Genomic DNA, 20,122 nt, shown 5'->3' with positions numbered 1-20,122 from the left:
AACACATGATACATAAAGCTTGGCCCCCTGCAGACGCACTTACCAGAACTCCCTCCTACTGTCTCTGTACGTTCTCCCTACCTACCAATTAGATTGTAAGCTCATCGGGGCAGGGACTCCTCTTCCTTAATGTTATGTTTGTCTAAAGCACTTATTCCCATGATCTGTTATTTATATTATCTGTTATTTATTCGATTACCACATGTATTACTACTGTGAAGCGCTATGTACATTAATGGCGCTATATAAATAAAGACATACAATACAATACAATACAACAATCCGGCACCACTCAAGCCCCAATGGTGCCAGATTATCGGAATTGTACTGTACATACATGGAGTGAAATGTATTGTTTTGAAAAACGTTAAATAATGCACGGATTCAATAATCCTTTTAAACTTTGTAAAAGGATTCTTAACTTTCCTTATTATGATGAAGCAGTCCAGACATATATGTATGTGCATGTAAATTCTAGATTTTCAGAGATATAACAATGGTTATCAATTATCTCTGTAGGAAATACTGACTGCTTCATTCTCCTTTTGATGAATACACTGCGATTTAAAAGGCGTACTACAACCATAGCTCTGTATGAGATAAAGAACAGGAAGCTTAAAACATTTTGCAGATATAATACCTACGTAGCAATAATGCCCTGAATCTATCTGGTCGAAACAGCTGTCGAGTCAATTGGAGTTAACGCCGGAACGGGTGCAGTAACCTGTACCAGCACTTGATGCAGGGGTCCCTCTGTGAGTAGGTTGCTGGTCATGCACTTATTAAACCCCGGCTTTGCTCTAAAACAGGGGTGGCCAACTGCAGTCCCCAAGGGCAACCAACAGGTCACGTTTTTAGCACAGGTGACTCAATCAGTTGCTCAGTCGAAGGCTTTCTGTCGTGACTTGGGGACTAGAGTTGAGCGCCCCTGCGGGACACTCTTCCAAGGCTCAGATTGGTGTAAGAGAGAGAGGAGGAAGAAAGCAAAGACAAACCAGCTGGATATCCTTAACGTAACCCTCTGTGTATGTCAGGCAACACATGCGCAGGTTCCTTTTCTAAGGACATGTGACTATCATGAGCCAGCAAGGAGGCTGGTGAGGAAGGAGGAACTGGGAGGGAGAGGAGTTATTAAAAGGAGGCAGCCATGACAGCTGCTGTAGAGGCATATCTGTGAGATTGCAGTTTCTGAGAGGACATAGAGCAGCCAAAAGAGCCAGATAGGCCAGCAGCTGAGATCGGGAGCCGCACGGAGGAGAGACAGCCGACAGAGGGACCGTGATATGTGGGATATCACTATGGGATGGAAACCTGCCACTGGCCCTAGCAAGGTTGTAAATCACATTATTGTAGATAAGGTCTGGGAGTGCCTAGCTACGGAGGGGGCCGAATTCCGTAATAAGATGTTCCCAGAGGTCCCTATGTCCTCTACAGGCACTGCCTCTAATTCCCCAAGGCCCTCATCACTACCACAAATGTCTCTGATTATTTGATCGGGCTGCTTTCTCCAATGACTTGTATATCTAAGTAGGCATTCAGATTGTCCCACGCCCTCTCCAAATCATCACCGGACTAGGACTGTGAATGCCATACCTCTAACATCCAACTCTACTCCCCACTCCAACCCCATTGGGACCAGCTGTGTGGCTGTCAGGTCGAGCTCACCACAAACGAGGCGAGATCGCGGTGCTGAGGTGGGAAAGGATGTAACGCCACCCACAGCCACGAGGGTACGTCTTGAGAGTAGAGTGGTCTGGGAGTCCGAGTCGGGGCAGGAGAGGTACGGATGGTAGAGGGTGCTGTTAGCCAAGTCCGGGGTTAGAGAGAGAGGCGTAATCGTTTTACCGTTTGCCGAGTTCGGGGTGCCAGAGGTGCGGAGAGTCATATTGCCGTATGCCAAGTTCGGGGTGCCAGAGGTGCGGAGAGTCATATTGCCGTATGCCAAGTTCGGGATGCCAGAGGTGCGGAGAGTCGGAGTGTCGTAAGCCAAGTTCGGGATGCCAGAGGTACGGAGAGTCGGAGTGTCGTAAGCCAAGTTCGGGATGCCAGAGGTACGGAGAGTCATATTGCCGTATGCCAAGTTCGGGATGCCAGAGGTGCGGAGAGTCATATTGCCGTATGCCAAGTTCGGGATGCCAGAGGTGCGGAGAGTCGAAGAGGAAGCCGGTTCGGTACACGAGGAAGACTGCAAAACAAGACAAGACAGGACTAGGGAGGCAGAGAGTAATGAGAACAACTGGTTCTATGCTCAGCCGACGAGTTAGTGACACCGCAGGGTATATATAGGTGAGAGAGTCCAATGGCAGGGTAGCAAGGTGGGGGTGTGTGGGTAGGCGAGGCTGCGACAGGGATAGGTCCAGAAGGGCTCCCGGGGGAGGAGCTATAGAGCCCAGTAGTAAACCTGCATTTGATTGCAGCAACAGTTTGGGGTCTTGTGCCTTTAAGAGGCAGGTGTGCCCCCGTGTGGCCACACCTCCGCGTGGCTGCACTTGCGGGCGCGTGACCGGGCATGCCCGCAGGACCGGCACTAGAAGAGGGACACCAGCGTGCGCACGCGCGCCCACATGGAGCTGCAATCGGCGTCCTGGAAGGAGGCGGCCTGCGTGCCGCGGGAGGACCCGGCGGAGCTGCAGGTGAGTGGGGAGCACGCCGAGGGCGGCATGACTCCCTGGTTGTCACAGTGGCTGGACCAATCGCCACCCTATGTAACATTCCCCCCCCACCCCACAACCTCAATGGCTTCAGCTGTCATACTGGTCATATTCTAACCTGAGTCACACCTTATCCTGCAGTGAGCAGCCACTTTAACCTTTTTGTTTCAACATTGTCCCTCATCCCTCTAGAATGTAAGCTCTCACAAGCACGGCCCTCACTGCCTCTTTGTGTTTGTTTGTGCAGGTTTGTCCTCACTTGTATGTAACTGTTCATGTTTTTGTAATATACATAACTCTGTACCCCCTTTGTACCGCGCTGCGGAATATGTTGGCGCTTCACAAATAAACGATAATAAATAATAAATGCCTCTACCCTCTACCTCCATGTTAACTGTAACAAAACAAATAAAAATACCCCCCTAATCAAGCCCATAACAAACACTTGTGGGTATTTTATTGTTGTAGATTTGTTTACCTGGTCAGTCATGCTTTGAAGATGAAGTATTGAAACCCCATTCCGCAATGAAACCTCAAAGAACACTAGCGGAAGTATTAAATACTTGTCACCTCTGTTCTGTCCTCGTCTCCCTGGGGCTCAGTGAGATTGGACAGACAGGTAATCTTGTCTCCTTCTTCATGCAAATAGAGTCCTTCTTGGATTTATGATGAACTTTGTTATGAACATAAACAGAAATGAATTGGAACTTTGGGGATGCACCAATCAGGGGAATGTGAAATGCTATCACAGGGAGAGCAGTTTGGGGTAGGCCACCAGCAATGGCTGCCAGTTTGAAAAAGACTTAGGCTAGGTCCCAAGTGGCCGCGGCTTCGACGGCGTGTGCGGCGCACACAAGGTACAGCCCTCTATGGAGCCGGCCCCAGTAACTGCCTGCGCTCCCCGGCACAATGCGCGAAGCGCGACCACATTTAGCAAAGACAAGGATTTTGTCTTTGCTAGTGGCGACGGAGCGCTGGCCACGTCACGGCGGTGGTTCAGCCAATGAGGGCGAACCAGCCTGTGTGACGTCATGGCTGCGCCCCCCCCCCCCCCCGCCATGCCTCCCAGTCGCGCGTGCCTGGAGTCCATCAGGTTGCGCTGCTGCCGGAAACGAGCGCAGCCTGGCACCGCGCCATGCCCACTGGGGCCGCAGCCTAATGCAGCAGCCTCACGCCAGGAAATAAGGCAGGGCGATACCAAGTGCTTGTGATCCAGGAATATACCATTATCTCAGGGGACAGAGAATGGGTTGCAAAGACAACAGACTGAAATTATAGCTAGGTACTTTCCACGGTGACTAGGGCAAAGGTCATGGCAGACATAGGAGAAATAAAACATACAGGGGACAGAACAAGTTCCTTGCAACTTCAATATATCTTGATAAGTAAGGCTGCACTTATAGTGCCGGCAACGGCGACGTCGCTTTAAAACAATTGTAGTCACTTGAATGTGATTTTGCAGAGACGGTCTCCCCATGTGACTGCCTATAAGCCAATCACATAGCCCCTCTGCCTTTCCCCTTGCTGATTTCACTCCCATTGTAGCCAGCGACGGGTGACGTCATCGGTCGCGTCACCGTTGCCGGCACTATAAGCGCGGCCTAAGACGACACAGTTAGTGAGAGTCATACTCATTTGAATCCAAGTGTGCAAGTCACATAAATACAGGGGAGTAAACCATAGACTGAGCTTCCTTTATCAAAATCTGTGGCAAAATTGTTGCTCATTGTCACGTGTCATTTGCTGTGATATACATGGCCGCTGTCAGGGGAGAGCCAGGACAAATGTCCACTCCCGGGCCCAGCCAATGCTGAAAGTTTGGACCGCCCAAAGGTCTGGTCCAACTTAGGGTTGCCAGGTGTCCAGTATTGAACTGGACTCTCCTGTACTTGGACACTGTCCAGTAAAAATTAGGTAATACTGGACATGTATGTGTCTTGTATTACCTCTCTGGACATAGTGACCTGACCGGCTTGTGGAAACAGGGAGAGAGCATGTGCTGTTGCGAGGGGGCAGGGCAGCTTCCTCCATCCTGATTGGCTGCTGCTGGGTAATGCAGCCAATCAGGAGGAGGTGTCAGGATCCTGAGGGTGGGGCCAAGGAGAGGAGGAAACAGCATGGAGCGGAGAGCAGACAGAGAGAGAGATGGATGTGTATGTCTTGTGTGCGTCACACCTTTAACCATTGTGACCAGTATTTTTGGAGACGCCACCTGGCAACCCTACCCAACTTCCATGTCGCGTGCCAGGGGGCTCAATGTGCCACAGGGCCCCAGTGATCCAGAGCTGTGGGGCCCTGTCTCGCCAACCACCGTGCTCCCGGTGAGTGAGAGTGGTGAGAGAAGGGAGTGTAAGAGATAGAAACAGGGGATTCTCAGAGCCACCGACAAGGAAGGTCCAGGTGGAAATTCTAGTCCTGGGCCCAGGGAAAGCTGTCGGCGGTGCTGTTGATATATTCAGTAATGCTATCTTTCACCAGTAATATACCTGTTTTGCAGCGGAAGGCTTCGATAACTTGCTTGCAGAGGAAAAGCACAGAACTTATAATGATGTGTTCTTTAATCCAGTTACACCTGATCACTTTCTTTCCCCACCGCCTGAATCACAGATGATTATGCAAACAGGAAATGGGCTGTGTACGGGGCATGTATGAGAATGAAAAAGGCCAACCCGGTTAGAGACACTGCTCATTGTATTTGAGAACTTGCCTCTTATAATCAAAGTGGTGGTATATCACACATACTTCACTTAACACAGGCGTGGCGGGTGTGCGTGGGGATAGAGTGCGTCTTTGTAATATTTGTGACGTGGGTATTCCGTGGTATTTCTCTGTCACTGTGTTATTCCTGGGTGTAACCTACAAGTCTCACTTCTTAACGCACACTGGGAGTGTGCAGTAAAGTGAAAGCAGTTAGTCATGGAATATTACACTATTGTTTTAAAGCTGCAGACCAAGCAAATATCCTACGTTTTTTTTTTTTTTTAATTTTTATAATAAATCAGTTCTGTACTATGAACAAATACTTGTAGCATTAAAAAAAAAAAAAAAACAACTCTGAATTATATTTTTAATGTATTATAATGTAACAAGCATTTTAAAAAAACAACTCTGAATGACATTTTTAATGTATTATAATGTAACAAGCCTGTTTTGTTTCTCTAGCAACCCTTTACAAAGTCACAGATACTGAGTCAATACTCCTCTGCAGCCATTTAGTGAGCCCCCAAGCCGAATCTTCACCGATCGATCACAGGTGAACGGATCGATCGGCAGCTTAGCTAATTACTTATCATTGTGTGGATTGTATTGATGCACATATTAAAGGGGGAGGGGGGGGAATAATTACAAAAACGGCAGCTTGAAGTGCGGCTTTTACAGACATTTCAGAATTGAGGCTGTGTTTGATGTTTTGATACTTCACGGTTTTGGTTCTAAGAAATGCCTTGGAACTCAGACAAACTTACCAACATACTTTATACTGGCAATAACTTGAAAGCACTTTACCATGCAACCTCTTCTTTCTTTTCTTCAAAGTCTTTCTTTTAAAGGACCGTACAAGAGAATACAGCGATGTATGCAAAATATTTTTGTACATACAAAGCAGCATGATGTATATTGGCTATTTTAATGGTTATTTTATACATTGCGATGTTTACACTTTGCAGATTTAGACTTTAAAAAACCTAGCTTAAAAATACAAACATTTGTATATATAAACGTATAGTTGTATTGATGACCTTCAAATATTTCCACATAATACTGACCTCTGAGGAGGTTACATTTGATATATTGGTACAGAGACAGTTTTATCTACTCAGATCAAATCAAGGAATCTTTGCCTTGCAGATCGTCTGCATAATTCCAGGTATTTTAAACACCCACCTGTATCCTTTCCATACTGTATATATACTGTATATATTTATAGCATTCCCTAACACATGCAGTAACAGAGAAGGCTGTAAATGTTTCATCCTTTTCTCAATAATCACCATTTCCTTGATTTCTCTGTATCCCTACTCGTTGGGATGAGGCTAAATGATTCTTCCATTACCAATTAGATTGTAAGCTCTTCGGAGCAGGGACTCCTTTTCCTAAATGTTACTTTTATGTCTGAAGCACTTATTCCCATTATCTGTTATTTTTATTATTTGTTATTTATACGATTGTCACGTGTATTACTGCTATGAAACGCTATGTACATTAATGGCGCTATATAAATAAAGACATACATACATACATACATATATCACAGGGCTGGCCTTATCTCTGGCAGGGCCCAAGGCGTCATGCCGGCAGCGGGGCCCTCCTCCTGAAACGTAATGATGTCATGGCGTAACAACGTCTCATTGTCATGGCAACGTGGAGCATCGCCATGACGTCACGGCGTAACAACGGCACATCGCCATGACAACAGATGCTGCAGAAGGTCACTCCGCATAAGGTAAGACCTCCCCCCTCCCCTTCAACACACATCTCCACCCTCCCCCAGCTACACACACCTCCTCCCCCTCCCTACCTTGGGCTGAGCTGCGGTGCGATCCTGTGCCGGTTCGAGGACTCCCCAGCTCCCTCCTCCAGCTCTTCCCTCTCCTGTCTGGCAGAATTTGGATCCCGGCGCCAACAGGAGAAGGGAGAGAAGGGGGCGCGGGGCCCAAGGCCAGCCTTGCTTCCATGCTGCTGAGATTGCACATCTAGCTGCTGCTAGTACGTGTGATATGTCTTCCAATATGGCGGTCTATAGTCTCTACAGGCTTAGCCAATAAGTATATCAGTGGGTCTAGAGGTATTGTGATCTTCACTGTATCTTTACTACATTTTTGAATCATTAGTCCATATATTTGTATTGTGGACCACCAAATATGGGTCATATCTCCTATTTTTCCACATTTCCTCCAGCATCACTCTGATGTTGCGGATTCTTATCGGACAGCCATTTAAATCTCCAGTAATTTCACTGGTAAGTATCACTGGTATCGAACCCGGCTGAAAATACCGTGGTTCAGCTCCAGAACCCCGCCTTGGGTTCCAGTCCTGTAAAAAAAAAAGACAATGTCAAATTGTGGTAGGAATGCTGCTTTAAAATATTATATTATGATTCAACTGCAAAGAAGGCTGCTTAGTAAATATAGCCTGGTCTCTACTTGGCTTTGTTGTTGGATTAGGTATGTTTTTGTAACTGAAAGTCATCACCTTTCTAAACCCCTTTAATGCCAGATACTTAATCCAGCTAACCCGTGGAAGCTGTTCAGGAATAGAAACAGGGGTAATTGCAAGGCAACACTAATCTAGGACCCTAATTCTAAGGCCGAGATTATAGTGGGAGGCTGCAGGGCGGGCGCGCGACCGCGTGACGTCACACGCTCGCGAAACCTGCACTGTAGGTGCAGGAGACCTCGGGAGGCGTGGCCAGTGACGTCACGCGAGCGGTTCGCCATTATTGGCTGAACCGCTCCACGTCACGCTGACGTCACGCTGCCGTTGTGTCTCAAAACAAAATCTTTTGTAGCCTCAAAATGTGGTCTCCTCGTAGTTGGACCCGCGCAGTCGGGGTCGCGCACGCTATGGGCACCCGCGACGGACTTCAGGTATTTGTTGTGGCGCGCCGTCACAGTCGCCACCACTATAATCTCGGCCTTAGACATTCTGAGTTTAGGGAGCAGGATACTGATAACTCCAGATATACTGTATATAGATGTTTCCAAATATTCATCAACCCTAACCATAGCAGTAGTAGAGGTTAAAAGAATTTGAAATATTTAACACTAGAGGAAAGAGCAAAAAGCCGTCCCTAGTAAAGTACATGGAAAAGTCAACAGTAACATCACTGGAATTGATATCAGTTTCAAACACTTTACTAAGAGTTCAATATAAAAAGATTTGTACCACGGCCCAGCTGGCACAGCTTGTGGACTATAAAGAGACTTGATGACAGCCATGGATTTAACACAGCTTAACAGCAAAAGGAAAAATGTGGTTCCCGGGCCATAAAACCATGTTCATGGCCAATGTCAACAGATTGCCCATTTGGTTTTAAAGCAGCAATTCCGCCTCAAAATCGAGTATAGTGTCCCCGAGAGCTTAACCATGGCACTCAAGTACTTTGGCAAACCATCTACAAAAGAGACCTGCACTTGTAAAATATTGATCCCCATATAAATATACCCTATATTATACCCATACTAGGGGTGGCCAACTCCAGTCCTCAAGGGCCACCACAGGTCAGGTTTTAAGGATACCCCTGCTTCCGCACAGGTGGCTCAATCAGTGGCTCAGTCACAATAACAGAGCCCCTGATTGAGCCACCTGAGTTGAAGCAGGTGTATCCTTAAAACCTGACTTGTTGGGGGCCCTTGAGGACTGGAGTTGGCCACCTCTGATCTATAAATAGTGAAAAAGTGAATATAAAGGCGCGAACAACTTAGATGTGAAATAAAAAAGTGAATGTGTAGAACTAATATAAATTACACGAAATCAAAATCAAAATAGTGATAATCAAAAAATGTATGAGTGTTAGTCTAATAACCCAGCTCAAACCCTCTGGTGGGACCTGTTTCACGGGTTCCAAGATGTGACGTCACATGTTCCGACGAGCGCAAGAGAACAAGCTCCAATAACAGATCACGAGTGGGGGAAGCTTGGAGAACCCAGGGGAGGTGGTGAGCAGTGCGGCAAACCTTCGTTTTCACTTATTAAGTGACATATGCTTGTTTTAAATTTGCACATTGTAAGTGCACATTTTATATACTTTTTACATAAAGAATTTATCTATCAGCCTGATCGCGCTTTGTAACTTTTTCTCATCTCTCATATAACTCATCACATCGCTGACTGTGCCTTTGAGGGGGGATCCTGACTACACTCATTCCATACGGGTAGCAGCCCTTCTTGCAAACCGCCTTTTATTCATCTACATCTTGTGAGTAGGCTGGACACACGAGCCAAGATATCACTACGTGCCTTATCTCATTTTTCCATACATCTGCACTTATATTGTGTGTTCTCTTGTCTTCTTTTCCCTTACATGCTCCTCCTGGATTGTTTGAGAATCACCCCTGATCTATACCATTAAGATATCAATATGCACTATATGGCGCGCTTCCAAGACGTCAAAATACAAAAAGAAGGTAACATAAAGCAGGAACCGAGGCACTCCTGGGGAATACATAAAAAATATAACTTTAATTCATCGCAACCGTAAAAATAATGAAAAGCGTTAGCGTATAAAAACAAAGCACACTAGCACCTAATGAACATCTACAGTATCATACTGCTCCACTAGATATAAGGCCTATCACCAAGTTAGTATTCCCTAAGGCAGGGGTGCGCAAACTAGGGGCACATCGGGGGGGGGAGGGTACTTACAGAGGCCCGCACTCTTCCCCACAACATTTAAGTGAAATTCCGGGGGAGTGCACCGGGTCTCTGTATGTCTCTAACCTTCTCTCCGGCGGTTTCTGGTGACGTATCGCCATGACAAGGCGGAGTCAAATGACGTCTCGTGGTCAAATGGCAACGGAACGTTGTGACTTCAAATGATGCCGGAAAGGTAAGGGAGGGAGTATGAGCAGGGGGGCGCAAACAAAAAAGGTTGCGCACCCCTGCCCTATGGAATCCCTTGCAGTATGATACTGTAGATGGGAGGAGAGGAACCAACTCAGCTAGCCGGGAGGGCAGGGAAAAGAGGGGAAGGGAGAAGGTTGACTGCTGACTGATCTAGCCGGGTGGGAATATATTTCACAGAATATATATATATATATATATATATATATATATATATGTATATATATATAGTTATACGTTACCGTTCCAAGGATTGGTAAACAAGAGACAGCACTCAATGTTGAAAATCAAAGTGTATTAGTGAAAGCAAAAATACATCCAGAAACGTTGGGTTTCTGGATGTATTTTTGCTTTCACTAATATACTTTGATTTTCAACATTGAGTGCTGTCTCTTGTTTACCAATCCTTGGAACGGTAACGTATAACTACATTCTCTATATGGGACGTGCACCTGTGGCTTACCAGCACCTATTGGAGTGCCAACTGCCTTATCTGACTATATATATATATATATATATATATATATCTACTATATATTTCTCAAACAGTCATATGTTTCTATGTCTGTATGTGTCTCCCTGTGTCCCTCCCTGTGTCCCTAGCGGCAATCAGATTGGACCTTGGGCCAGGCCAATGAGATTGGTCCCTTGGCCCGCCCACCCCCGCACACCTCTCATTGGCCTGAGGCGGAGTACACACACACACACACCTCTTCCTCACCCCCGAGGCCAGCCCCCCCCCTCACCCAAACCTCACCTCCCCCCCCTCCATCATCACCCCCCCTCACCCGCAACTCACCTCCCCTCGCGGCGCCCTGCTTGGCCGCGCGGGTGGGGGGTTTAGCGCCGCCGCCGCTCCCATCACCTCACAACCCTCAGGGGCGACGCAGCAGCCCTACCGCCTCCTTCCACCCTCCTCACAGCCTGCAAACCTGCTTGGCCGCGCACTGCGGGACCTGCCAGCGGGAGGAGCAGGGCAGTGGCGGCCGCGGCGGGGACACCTCACCACATGACTCCCACCCACCTCCCCAAATATTTCACTACGGCCGCCGCGTGAGGTATGAGGGGGGGGGGGAGGGAATGGCGTGCCGCCCGCTATCTTCAAGCCGCCACGTGAGGTATGGGGGGGTTGGAGGGAATGGCGTGCTGCCCGCTATCTTCAAGAGGCCACGTGAGGTATGGGGGGGTTGGAGGGAATGGCGTGCTGCCCGCTATCTTCAAGAGGCCACGTGAGGTATGGGGGGGTTGGAGGGAATGGCGTGCTGCCCGCTATCTTCAAGCCGCCGCGTGAGGTATGGGGGGGTTGGAGGGAATGGCGTGCCACCCGCTATCTTCAAGACGCCACGTGAGGTATGGGGGGGGGAGTTGGAGAGAATGGCGTGCCGCCCGCTATCTTCATGCCCCCAAAGCCGCCGCATGTGGGAAGGGGGTGGGGGTGTGATGCCGGCCTGAAACTAGCTTCATGCCGCCGCGGGGGGGTAAGATGCAGGGGGGAAATGCAGGCCTGCCCGCCCGCTATCTTAAGGCCTCCGCCTGAGGTATGGGGGCTGCGGGGGGCAGGGGTAGTGGGAGATGTCACTAAATAACCCACCCACCCAGTCACTAAATAACCCACCCACCCAGTCACTAAATAACCCACCCAGTCACTAAATAACCCACCCACCCAGTCACTAAATAACCCACCCAGTCACTAAATAACCCACCCACCCACCCAATCACTAAATAACCCACCCAGTCACTAAATAAAAATCACTAAATAACCCACCCAGTCACTAAATAACCCACCCACCCAGTCACTAAATAACAAAGTCACTAAATAACCCACCCACTCACTCACTAAATAACCCACCCACCCAGTCACTAAATAACCCACCCACCCAGTCACTAAATAACCCACCCACCCAGTCACTAAATAACCCACCCAGTCACTAAATAACCCACCCACCCACTAAATAATACACAGTCGCTAAATAAACCACCCACCCACCCAGTCACTAAATAACCCACCCAGTCACTAAATAACCCACCCAGTCACTAAATAATACACAGTCGCTAAATAAACCACCCACCCACCCTGTCACTAAATAAAGTCACTAAATAAAGTCACTAAATAACCCACCCACCCAGTCACTAAATAAGTCATTAAATAAAGTCACTAAATAAATGTCACTAAATAACCCACCCAGTCACTAAATAACCCATCCACCCACCCCTTGCCTTTCACCCCCCCCCTTGCTCTGCCTCCCTCCCCTTGCCGTGCCTCCCCCACCTCCCTTGCCTTCCTCCCCCTTGCCCCTGCCTCCCCCCCGTTGCCCCTGCCTTCACCCCCTTGCCCTTGCCTTCCTCCCCCCTTGCCCCTGCCTTCCTCCCCCCTTGCCCCTGCCTTCCTCCCCCCTTGCCCCTGCCTTCCTCCCCCCTTGCCCCTGCCTTCCTCCCCCCTCCTGCCCCTGCCTTCCTCCCCCCTCCTGCCCCTGCCTTTCACCCCCCTCCTGCCCCTGACTTTCACCCCCCAGCCCCTGCCTTTCACCCACCACCTCCCACCCCTTCCCACCGTAGTGGGACCGCCACACCGCACTCACCAGCCACTCGCCGACTCACAATAACTTTACAATAAACCATTTTTAAACAACATCGGATTACATTTTCTTCCATGTTTCTTTTCAACATTATTATACAACCTTTCCACCAAATACTCAACCTATTCTTACCCTATTTAGAAATATTACCTATTATGGATTTACATCCCGGGCAACGCCGGGTATATCAGCTAGTATATATATATATATATATATATATATATATATATATATATATATATATATATATATATACAGTATTTATATATGTAACCGTCCCTGTCCGGCACATAGGGAGTTTACATCAGTGTTGGTGTTAGGGCTCCTCAGGATGCATTACCTTTCAGGGTGGAGGCTTCGTGCAGTCTGGGCATTGTTACACTGATGGGCGCCAAGAACTTTATTCATTCATACGGCAGCTTTATTATCTTGTAGGCACAGTCTCACATTTAATATACAAAGGCAGCTTGTATTTCCAATTGAGTGTCCTTGGCCTAGGCTCTTTGTGCAGCTGCCCTAGCTGCCCCCATCTCGGCCTACTAGAAAGGTGTTGAAGCTTTATATTTACGAGGCTACTTATAGAGTACCTTCTCTCTGCAGCACTGGTAGCGTTCCATATCCATGGGGCATAGTACTACCCCCTCTGTGATTAGCCTCCACATTTCAGGGCGGCCTTCCATTTGCGTGGCCTAGCCATCGACGGACTCTCCGTTGGGTCTGGTCCAACTATGAATAGGGGCTGCGGCTGATGGAGTCCCTTTTAGGCATAGTCTGCCTCTCGATATATCTTGGGAGTGATGCCAGACCATACTGGTGGGGCTCTAGATAAAGGTGGTACTTTCCCTAACTGAAAACCTTAAATTGGGAAGAAAAATATCTCAAAATCAACAGTGAATACTTGAGTGACATACGATTTGCAGACAACATTATTATTTTGGCCACAAGTCCAGAAGACTTGTGGCAAAAATAACAATGACGTCTGCAAATCGTTGTTCTGTTGCCTGAGGTCCAGAAGACCTCCAGCAACGGAGCAGAGAACGTGCCAAAGCATGTAAGAATGGGGGCCTCCATATGGGTCTCGCCAAGACCAAAGTGATGTTCAACAAATGTGTCAACTCTACAAAGATTGAAATAAATGGAGTAGAACTATATTAAAGCAGCAATAGTGGTTAACCCATTAAAAATATATATATATTTTTTATTACAGGTTTAAACTGAGTTATTCTTTTAGGCTGAATTGCCCAATATATTCCTATTTTTCTCTCCGTTCTTTCTCTCCACATTTCATTCTTGGAGCTTATACAGCAGTTCTCAGGGTATGTGATTAACATAAATCTAATGCACTTTATTCTACCATAAGTGCTGTGTCTGGCAGACTTAGAGAAGGTTAAACTATGCTTTCAACGGACTATCACATCAAAGTCAGTGGGACTCTAATTATAGCCTTCTCTTTAACATTAGAGAGGAGGTTAGCCAATGAAACCTACATCCTAAAACTAGGGATAGATATTACTCTCTCAAACCATCACCTATGCCTATAGGTGACTGATATGAAGTAGGGCCATTCTTACAGCTGCTATTCAAGCATTAACCTCTCCTCTACTGCATCTTGCCATTCTAGCAATGTTGCTGTTTGTATGCCTTCTTTTTACTTACCTCTCTGAAGTTCACCACTTTGTCCCATCAGATTACTGGGAAGCTTCGCTCTAAGTTCCATCAAGAATTCGTAATTTACAAATTTGCTAAGGAATGTATTATTGTAACATTACCAATATACTACTGTCAACTTTACGTTTACTGACAATAGTATCTGGCCTCACATGCTGCTCCGTTTTAGCTTGTTCGTTATTATATTTCACGTGTTGGTCTAAGTTGCACTTTGTTTTCAAGTTAAAGCTGCAGACCAAGCAATATCCTACAGTGTGTTTTTTTTATTTCAATAAATCAGTTCTGTACTATGAGAAAATACTTGCAGCATTTAAAAAAAAAAAAAACAACAACTCTGAATTACATTTTTAATGTATTATAATGTAACAAGCATTTTTTGTTTCTATAGCAACCATTTACAAAGTAACATTCCCATTTCTCTTCTGAAACAGGCTCTGGCACACCCCTTTTTGAGCCCTGCCCCTTCTCTAGCAGTGCACCAATTGTATCTAGTGACTGCCTGGTCACATGATCTTCCCTACAGAACTTTGCATCTTTGGTCCTCTTCTGCTGCACTGACAGACATTTAGTGAACCCCTGAGCCGAATCTTCGTCGATCGATCACAGGAGAACAGATCGATCAGCAACTTAATTACTTATTGTGTGGATTGTATTGATACAAATATTAAAGGGAATATAAAATAAAATAAAAAATCGTTAGCTTGAGCTGCTGCTTTAATTGTTTTTTTTACTATTAAACTCTATTAACCAATAGAGTATTGTGAGTACAGTTGTATGTCTCCTAAATGTTAAACTTATTTTAATAAAACATTAATGTTAGATTAATTCATATGTACCCTTGGAGTGCACTGACATAGGATCTCATCTTTGTTGGGGTTCCCCTACGGTTTGTTTTTTGCTGAGGGAGAAATCTATGAGACGATGGATGCTAGGAAGGGGTCTCTCAAACTCTTATGTTTACCATTGGCTGCAAACTATATAAAGAATGGAAGAAAATGTATTTTTCTGCTGACGAAACACTAATCAGGAAATCTTCTCACTTGAGTTATAGCCACACTGCTGCCTCAGAGTCACAATGAATTGGGAGTATATAAATCTTAGATTTCTACCTTTATCTGGTGCTGACAGGGGATGGACAGCCGGGACTGCCCCAGGCCTAGTTAGCCAAGGGGCCCGGTTGGTGACCCTATCATATATATATGGGCCGCCCCACTGCTCCACTGGCCGTCCGCCCTTTAGTCACGGTCCCCCTTCCGCAGACTTCCGGTAGGTCCATACGCAGCTGCAGATAAGCCCATGCGGCGTCTCTGTGCATTATACCCCCTGTCGCCCAGGATCATTACCTCTTTATACCCCCTTCCCCCCTCCCAGGCCATATTTCTTTATAACCTCCCCACTTTGTCTCCCCCCCCCCCCCCCATAACTGTTTATACACACCCCGCCCCGGCCCATACCTACCTTCCTATACCACCTCTTCCCAGACCCATATTCCCATTGTTCTACTCCCCCCCCCCCGCTCCCCACTGGCCCCATACCTTCTTACCCCCAGGCCTGTCCACCAAGGGGAGGGGGGTTGAAGTGGGGCTGCTTCTTAGATTTGTCCTGGAAACTTAACCATGTCTGTTTGGTGGCCCTGATGGTGTTACAATATATGTATCCACTGAGGGGTGATTATCTGCTTATTTATTGGTCTTTGCCTCCTGCCTTTTGCCTGAGAACATTCAGTACAGAGCAGACAGATCTGTTTACGTCTCTTAAAAGCTGGGACATCATCCAGCACCCAATTTGGATTGTATATATATATATATATATAAATATATATATATATATACTGTATATTGCAGAATAAATGAGTTCTTCGGTATTAGGTGATACCTTTTTTATTTGGACTAACAATTTATGTCATAAGACAAGCTTTCGAGAGTTCTCCTGCCTTCCTCAGGTCTGCAATACTGGTTTACAAAGGAATCTATGGCTAAAACAGAGGTTAGGAAAGCAGAAAAAAACCCCTGAAATTTAGATGAGGTGGGGTGACAAAGGGACGTTTGAAGAAATTGGACGGGTAATAAAACGGTGACAAGTTACAGCATGGAGGGGGAAGGGGATGCTGTGTGTGAGGGGGGGGGAGGAGTTGTGGATAAGAACATTGGCGGAGAGGGAGGCAGGATAATTACAAACAACTGTGATAGTGTGTGAGAAACCCCATATCCGCATTAGGGTAACATATTAATAGTCCCAGTTTGAATAATTTTAGGCGAGGGAGAAATCTAGAAAGTGGATGCTAGGACTTGCAAGGGACTTCTCAAACTCTTGTGTTTACCATTGGCTGCAAACAGTATAATGAATGGCAGAATTGTATTTTTCTGCTGACCGGACACTCATCAGGGAATCTATTTCTCCCTTGAATTATGGCCTCACTCCTGCCTCAGAGTCGCAGTGAATTGTGGGTATACGAATCTTACATTTCGTAGGCTGCGTTTATAGTCCCGGCTACAGCGACGGCGCACCGCATCAAATCAAGTAAAAGTAATCCGTCGTGTGCATCTATAGTGGGCGCGACTACGACGGCGCGACCAGAATCGCTGAAATCAATGGATTTTGATATTTACCGCGACGGCCGCACCACGTGACTGCAATAAGCCAATCACAGCCTCTACATGACGTCACCGCCCCTTGCAGCCAGCGACATGGCAAACTCAGTTACAACTTTTGCGACAGGTGACGTCACCGTTCGCGTCGCCATCAATGTAGCCTGCACTGTAAGCACAGCCAAACTTTACCTGGTGCTACAATACATGCAAGTCGGTGAGGGGGAATTATATGCGTATTTATTAGAAATTCCTTTTCTGCCTTTTGATTGAGAACATTCAGTACAGAGCACACACATCTGTTTACTTCCATCAAAAGCTGGCACATCTTCCAATACTCAAGTTGGACTGTTTTCTAGCGTAGTGATCTACAAAGAAGGCTGTTTCTTTTTTGCATATACTGTATTTATATGTTGGTATCTATATCTTAGACTTTTTAGAAATAACATCTGAGTTGGTCAGCAAAGGCGACCCCCTAAGATTCTCCCCATTATGCTTCACCTTCACTGCTCCTGGCCAGTAACCCAGCATGAATGAACATCGTCCAGAAAAGATAGCTTAAAGTGACACACTGTGAGTGCTCATTTGCATGTCATTACCCAGAATTCCTGGCTGGAGTGGAAGCATTGTATGCTGAGTGATTATGGGGAAAGGCAGGGTTGTGTACCTGTCTGAGATGTGAATGTGCTCATAAGTGGTATTTTTTTTTGCCCGAAAGACCTGGAAATATTACCTCAAGCTCGATAAGCACGGTGGGTATCGGTTTGCTGTTCAACAATCTTCATTTCACCTCAGACTCTCTTAGAAATAACACCCAGGTCACAGCAAAGGTGGTAGGTAACTTTTGGTGGCAGCCGAGGGGCTGCCAAAGGGTGTCAGATGCTTGCTAGTGTTCGCTGATGTCTTCCCTCTTACCCTTCCTCATAGATTGTACCCTCATTTGGGCAGGGCACTCACCTACTGTACCAATTTATGTTGGCGTTTGACTTTATTATCATCCTCCTACCCTGTTTGCGCATTATGAATAAATAATAGCACCAAGTATGTACACAATGGTTTACATACAGAATACTATATATGATATAGGGAAATATTGTACTAGCATAGTGATCTACAAACAAGGCTTGTTGTATAAATGTATGCATATCATGCTTTGGATGTGCCCTTTTGTGTAAGAGTTAAGGAGCAAGCTGATTGCGTTTGGGGGGTGGATTGGATGTCCCTAAAGAACCAGTGACAACGGTCTTGGGTAAACAAAATCCAGATATTCCTCACACGGTCAATAAATTGCTGGCGCACCTTGGTGTAGTTAAGAGATGAGCAATCACATGTAAGTGGAAGCAATCCAGTCCACCTCCATTTGAGGTTTACATAGCCAAAGTGAAACATACCTTGGAAATGTTAAAGTTGATAGTAGTACTAGATAACACTGTACATACCTTCCTTTAGTTTAATGCGATTCCTGAAAATTTTCCATCCAGCCCGGAATTAGTGTGTATATATAAGCCATTACATATTCCAATATAGTTTATTGGCGTAAGAGTCGGCTAGGAGTTTGGCTGCTCTGATTGAGGAATCTATTAGGTCATCTTTAAGATGCAAACGAGTTTTAATATCAAGTGTATAAACTAATATTACAAGGTATAACAGATGTTTAACTTTATTTAGCTTTTCATGTACCACTCCCCTCATCTTTTTAATTTACATACCCCTACCCTACATGTACGCTTCGAAAATAAAATTTTTTATTTGAGAGGGCAGGGTATGTATATAGGAACCAACCTTGTACAAAGTGCAAGTATTTGATACAAATGCTATTTGGACCTCAAAACTTTAATATTTGACCATTTCAGTTTCAAGACTTCAACAGGGTTGTCATCACCTCTGGCTTCTATTACAACTTTTGCGGAAGAACTCATGTTGAGAACAAAGGGCGTTTTTTAAGCACAAGCCTTTTACCAAGATGGCAATGCAGCACTTCCTCCTGGCAAGCCAATTGACCTAGTTAAAAACACCCGTCACTCTTGATCAGCCGCATTCCAAATCGGTGAACGTTATTTCCATGACGGGATGGAAAAGGTAGAGGGATACAAGCTGCCAAACCTGGAGGTGGGGACGCGTCCCTGCACATTAAAGACAATGAACTTAGAAAAACAAATACTTTTTTTGGGGGCATTATAGATCCAGTTCCATTTTGAAACGTTAATAATACCGAGTGCCTCGTTCATACGTCTAGCAGTAGCTTTACAATGACAGGTCAGCACTTAAGTGAATGAGCAGACTATGCTAAATACAACACACATGGATATTTAAAAAAAACAAAAAAAAAACAACAACGACTTTTTAAGCTGTGTTAAGTGGGGAAGGGGGGGGGTCCTCTAGTTGGAAGAATGCAACAAACCATTTGAACATATTTAATGCAATCCTATATTTAAATTCTAATTTACAAACATGCCCATTTATCAAATCTGCATAGCCCCGATTCAACAAAACAGACAGATTGATCGGATTATGCTGATTACATCAAGCTGTCAGACCTTGACTTATTTCACGTCCATCTGTTGTTTGCAATATAGAAAGAATAAATATCTGCACGGGAGTAACACATTTTGTTTTCAGGAAAAGCATTTGGTTAAATGCCTCATTTTAGCTAAAGAGTCTGCTTAAAACTAATGAGATCAACTTACAAAATAACGCAGAAAAAGTAAAATGCTGCGTGTAATTGCATTGTTAAATTAAGAGGCGTAAAGGGAATAGTTGATCATGTGGATTTTCTGCACACCACGTAAGCAATTGTCAGCAATTTTTTTTAGGGTGAACCCCTGTATTAAACAATCCTGCGTTACTAGCGCAACATCAAAACAGAATCGGGCGCCAGCTCCAGTAACTGACAAGTCACTCAGCACTGTGCCACTTTGTGTAGGAGGGGCCCAGGGGGGAAGGTGGAGACCTCCAGCAGTGTACCCACCCCTGTTCTCCATGAGGTCAGAGTGAGGCTTGCCAGTTGTGAGAGAGGGCGTCACAGATAAAAAGCTGCAGATGCAGGGATAATTTGTAGGAGCCAAAATTGAGCGGGTAT

Source organism: Ascaphus truei, chromosome 18 (genome assembly GCF_040206685.1).
Source record: "Ascaphus truei isolate aAscTru1 chromosome 18, aAscTru1.hap1, whole genome shotgun sequence".
NCBI classification, from domain to species: Eukaryota; Metazoa; Chordata; class Amphibia; order Anura; family Ascaphidae; genus Ascaphus; species Ascaphus truei.
The sequence above is the reverse complement of the archived record's forward strand: the minus strand, read 5'-3'. Positions refer to the sequence as shown.